Source organism: Sapajus apella, unplaced genomic scaffold (genome assembly GCF_009761245.1).
Source record: "Sapajus apella isolate SASKATOON/1434 unplaced genomic scaffold, GSC_monkey_1.0 scaffold10, whole genome shotgun sequence".
Taxonomy (NCBI): Eukaryota; Metazoa; Chordata; class Mammalia; order Primates; family Cebidae; genus Sapajus; species Sapajus apella.
In genome coordinates, this window is record NW_022436950.1 from 27,059,249 (window position 1) to 27,065,462 (window position 6,214).

The 6,214-nt window shown below is 32.2% G+C and overlaps 1 protein-coding gene across 4 annotated transcripts in view; it reads left to right on the forward strand.

Annotated features, from left to right (window-relative positions):
- The window catches only part of ERBB4 (erb-b2 receptor tyrosine kinase 4), a 1,187,662-nt gene that overhangs the window by 114,739 nt on the left and 1,066,709 nt on the right, over window positions 1-6,214 (forward strand). The window lies entirely within an intron of this gene.

The following is a 6,214-nucleotide window of genomic DNA, read 5'->3' on the forward strand; positions in this document are numbered from 1 at the left end:
AATTAAAGAAAAATATAATATTTATAAAATGTAAGATGATAAGAAAGATGATCTAAAGCATTGGTCCAACAATTCTGTACAAATAATTTAAGAAAAAATATTAATATAAGAAAAAGCATTTTCTACTATTTAAATATATTATCATTTCCTTTATATAAAATTATTGCCCAATTTGTATATCATTCTTGAATCCATAGCTTAATAAAATAACAAAAATAAGACTTCATAAGTGACTTGCCAGTTTCATTTATATACTTTGCAAAGATGGAGATAATTTATGTGAGACTGTGATCCTTTCTTCTATGTATACCTTCAATATAAAGGCCTTATTATCCTTCCTCATTTCTCTATTTCTGAAAGTCTTTCAAATACTTTAAAAAATGATCAAATCTATGCAAGTGAAGCTTGCAGAATTTGCATTTGCCCTCAATCCCTCTTCCTCCTCTGGCTTTTCATGTGTCTTGCCTTTGTTCCCATTTCACTAGGCAAGCGTTGGCCTGCTGCTAACGCACTAAAGTTTCCCCACAAGCTCTCGCATTCCCTGGAATATTAAACAAAAAGAGAGCAAGCAGGACAGGCAGACCAATTTCTTTTAGGTATACTGAATAATTTCCAGTAAGGTTCACTAATATTTCCTTTATTCTCTGACTACTCAAATTATTGCTAGTTTTTCTTCTTACAGGAAAATAAAATTTATTTGTAGGAAAAGGAAGTGAATTATATGACCAATGATACTATTTTATTTCATAATAGTGTGTTTTTCTTATATGGCATAAAGAGTATCTCATACAGTGCAAAACACTTACATGCACTCTCACAATTATTTCCACTTTGAATGTGCAAATCACAGGAAACCAAAAATAAGCTTAAAGATGCCGAAAGAATAGGTTCAAGGCAGAATATATAGTAGAGAAAGGAGGTAACTTTTAAAACTAGCATAATTATTCGTGTGTCTTGGTTTTCTCAAGTCCAAGTACCAGTACTGACAATATGATAAACTTGTCATCTCTACCTTAAACTCTGACCCGTGCCTTTCATTTGCAAATGAGCAAGCAAGTGGCCTGTTTTTAACACATGGACCATTAACTGCCTTCTTCTATTTGCATAGTAATGATAGTGAACCAATGGTGATTTACTGCTCTGACTTGTATCATAAATAACAGATCATTTACGCTGCTAATTACACTCATTTCCATATCAATAATGCATTCTGGGTTGGGTTGGACTACTGCATTAGAAAATGAAAGTGAATGACGAATTGATTTCCTACTAAAATGGTGTAAAACAGGTATCTATTACAAGAAGATACTATTAAGTAATGTAGATTGGCAAAAGACATTTTTACAACTTACCCTGTAGCTTGAATCATCAAAAGTATAGATCTGTAAGAAAAACATTTGTCCCATGTGCAAACACAAATGTGTAACATTTGATTATATCTGTTGGTGTCTGTCAGCACTAGTTGGCTAGAGCATGTCTATTCTGAGCCCTCTGTCTCACATTTACTTTGTGGGTGGGCCAGTTAGCCTTTAGCTCGGCTATGTGATCCTAGACTGCACTCACAATCTGTAATGGTTATTTTTTAAATATAGGCTTTACTTTAAAAGGGGTGATTGTATGAGAATATGAGAATATGGATAGGTGGAGGTACAAATGCATCATTATTACTAAAGAAACATTGAAGTTTAATAGGTGCCTTATAGAGCAGTAGTGTTAGACATAAACACACTGGAACTTTGAGGAACTTTTATATTTGTGATAAATAGATTTATTGTGCATGCTGGTGTATGTTTAGAGAAAGCCAAAGAGCAGTGGTAGAGACAAAGAGATAGAGGTTTTCGGAAAACTTTTTAATGAAAATATTAGCTTCTCTATTTCAGCCACAGAAATTACTAAGATCCTTGAAAATATACATTTAGAAGAAATTGTGTGATGAAAAAGGGCTAATTTGTATAACCACCATCTTTCTAATAACTATTAGGTTAGTGCAAATGTAATTGTGTTTTTGTCATTACATTTAATGGCAAAAACTGCAATTACGTTTACACCGACCTAATATTTTCATGTACACTTGGAAAGAAATGCATGTAAGAAGTAACTAAAACAACTAAAAACTTAATTTGAGGTTTGCTTTGAGACTTCTATAAAGATTGATATTACATTCAAACTTTAAAGTAGAGAACAATGACTATATTTACAAAGCCTTTAGAGTCTAAAATAGATTATAAAGAAGTTCAGACATTGTAAAATCATAAAAGAGATAAAGTCTCACATTTGAATTTTTAATATAAGAAGATATTTCTGAAGATAAATGATTGAATACATGAACATTGATTCAGAAAAAAACTTTACGATTATAATTAAACCAAGAAACTGCTATTTCACATGACTTATCCTGCATGTTAATAATTTGATTTTTAAAGCATTAGGTGGACAGATACAACAAAATGAAGAATATGTAAATTTTTCTGTCTTCCCAAATATGGGTTAGAATGGTGAATACCAACTACCAAGAAAGTGCTAGGAAAAAGAATGAAACAAGGACAGTGATTTTAAAAATGTTATATTCATTGATAGACCAGCTTATACATAGTGAAGTGATAACAATACGTACAGTGTAACCAAGAAAGAAAGAGGGAGGTGGAGGCATGATGAATTTGTTACATGGAATTTTTCTAAGATCTGAAAAATGTGTCCTTCTAAATCAATATTACCTATATAGTGTAACCAATATGACCAAATTGCAATTATGTTAAAATATGGATGTGTTTCATTTTGAGGAGAGTTTTTTATGTTATTGTTTTACATAACAACTGCCTCATTATTTTTGGAGAAATAACCATTACTTTGTAATAATAGAGTGATTACTGGATAAATATATAAGCATACCTATATATATGAACATATATAAGCATATATATGTATATATAAGGATAAACATATGTATATATCTGCACATAGATGTATCCATATATATTTATCCAATAATCACTCTGTTATTACAAAGTAATGGTTATTTCTCCAAAAATAATGAGGCAGTTGTTTAAATATATTTATATATATCCTTATATATACATATATATCCTTATATATGTTCATATGTATTATATATGTATCTTTACATAGTTATCCAACACATATATTTATAGTACATAGCATACATAATATGTATTACATATAGCATACATGTTACACTTCTAAATAATTTTTTAATATGAGCAAATATTGTCATACTAAGGTTTATTAAAATTTGATTTACTTTAACTTCAAAAGAGTTAGTGAGTTAGACCTATGATACCAAATTACATTCTTGACCTTAGTATTACAACTATTTTATGACATTTTAAGAAAGCTTAGAAAAATCTGCTAGCACCTATAAAATGCCACGTATAAAAGCTAAATCTGGCTGTGATTAGTTGTGTTTATATTTCTGTGCAGTACTTTTTATTCGTGAATAAATGGATAACATTAGATGTCACCTACACCATTATTATTTTGTATGTATAACTAAAATGACATGGTCATCATCTCCAGTAGAATAAAGCAATTAACAAATTGATCAATTGTCTTTCTGCTTATACTTTCACTTCTGAAGATAAGTAAAAGGTTTTTTTTGCCTTTTTTATGGACATACACTAAGTGTTTGTGGATATGTATGTTTTTGGATTTTCCAACTCTTCTATTTCACAATGTTCCCCTTCTACACCAAAAACAAACAAATCATATGTTAATCCAGGGTAATCTAGTTTTAGGTGATTACTATAGGTAAGCTATAGCTATTATTAGAGTTCAGGATCTCTTTTTTATATAGCCTTGAAAAATTATTCTCTTTTAATTGGGAGAAAGAATATGTGGGATTTTATGTGCATAGATGGACTTTACTTATTTCTTTTAGATATGTGTGGATATATGTGTATGGGGAAAGGCTTGAAGGGGAGTCAACAGGAATGGCACAGAATTTCAATCAGTATGTAGGATCCCCATTGGCAAGGAAAGTTCCACCAACGTAAGGTCCAGGTACAGTACCAGGCACAGAGTAGGTAGACATTTAGTACATATTTATTTAATGATAATTAGTCTGCAGTCTTGAAAGAGAGTCTTTTTGGTTCTAATAGCTAAATAGCTAGTTGATTATAGGATGACCTGATGTATGGCAGGTTTGTATTAGCCCCAAGGAGACTCAGACACCAAAATGAATTTTAAGATGAATTGCTAAACAACATCTAATAAGAAATAGCTTGTATTAGCCATGATTTTCAAGGATTATGATTAATTAATAATTGTAGATTGTATTTTAGAATTTATTACCTTTAATAGCTAATCATTAAACACAAAATTCCAAAATGTTATTGAGGTTTTAATGATACATTTTTGGTAATTTGGAAAAAAATACCTCATGGACCAACTTTGGGCCATAGGCATACTTTATCACAAAGTCAAGTGCGTGTCTATTCTCATCTAGTGAAAGTAGACCTTAATGAAGGGTTGTCTTTGCATGGTGTATCACCTTCCTTAAATTTGAATATACAAATACAAAGCTATCAAGAGACAGTATCAAATGTACAGACTTCAATGAAAGAATTTTAAAAATATGCATGCAGTATTATAATTATTTTTATTTTAGTTACGCTATATGAGTAGCAATTAGCATTTAATAATTTTCATATATGTGTTTTTACACTAACCCAGAAGCTTTATAGAGCAGACAGGCTATGTGTAGATAAAAATAAGGCACATGCATGTCATACTTAGTTGCTGCTTTTCTATTTCTAGTATGAACTGAAAGGATCAATATGGCATTTTCTCACTGAAGATGCATGTAATTTTGCCAGTGGTTACCAACTCCTGACATTACTAGCTAAACCTCTATACATGGTCTTCTCTTTCATTTGAAAGGTGACACCTCTTTTCTCTGTGATTTAGATAATCACTGGAGCTTTTGGCACCTTCTGGTGTCACTTTTTAGAAATATCGCATCTACGTTACAAAACTTTTCTTTGTGTTGCGTGTGGTGACTGTAACATGTTTTCAGCCCATGTGACTAATTGTTTCTCTAAGTATGCTCATCATTTTGAATTTGCTTCTAGCTGTATTTTTATTTGACCTTCTCACTTACCTAAACCCTTTGTAGTTAAGTGTCATAGGTATGGTTATATTGCTAGCTTTACTCACAGGATTTATTTCCACAGATAATTTTACATTTTTCATCTTTTATCCTCTTACTCAAGTTGTTATTTTGGTGTCTTCTAAAAATATCTAATAAAGAATTCTTCATATATTAAAAATAAAAAAACTGTTTAAAGCTATTGCACTCTATGCTATTTCACATAACATTAACCAGCTATTAACAATGACTGGCATATATTTCTATTGAAAATGATGCAATGTCTGAAAGGATTAGTTTTATAATTTTATATCATATATTTACGTTAGGTGGTTCTTTTTAATGTTTTAATTTGGAACCACACTAATTTCTAACTTGGTAACTCATCTCCTACCAAAATTAATACCAAGGAAAGACAAATGTTTTTGTGAATACAGTCTCCTAGTCTTTTATCTTATAATGGTAGACCACTGATGAGGTAGAACTCCATAAGAGCTTCGCTCTCACAGTAGAAGGTTTTGGTTGTGCATAGATTACAGCTGGTAAAAGTTGGTTAGTATTGTCTAAGTGGTTTAAGACAAATTCATTTTAATCTGTATTGTGATGACTTTGCAAAGCACCAGATTTTTCCCTGGGGGTGTGTGTGTGTGTGTGTGTGTGTGTGTGTGTGTGTGTGTGTATGTGTGTGTGTGTTTTGAGACCAAGCCTCACTCTGTCGCCCAGGCTCGAGTGCAGTGCCACGATCTTGGCTTACTGCAACCTCTGCTTCCTGGTTCAAGCGATTCTCCTGCCTCAGCCTCCTGAGTAGCTGGGACTACAGGTGTGCACCACCATGCCCGGCTAAATTTTGTATTTTTAGTAAAGACAGGGGTTTTGCCATGTTGGCCACGCTGTTCTTGAACTCCTGACCTCAGGTTATCCACTGGCCTTGGCCTCCCAAAATGCTGGGATTACAGGCGTTAGCCGCTGCGCCAGGCCTTCCCCTCTATTTCTTAATCATGAATGCTTTGTGATGGTTCACCAGCATTTAGGAAATACTAAGCACAGATGATTTATTATCCCATTGAGCAATTAGAAATCTGCTATTTAGTCCCTTTAGAAGATTCTAAA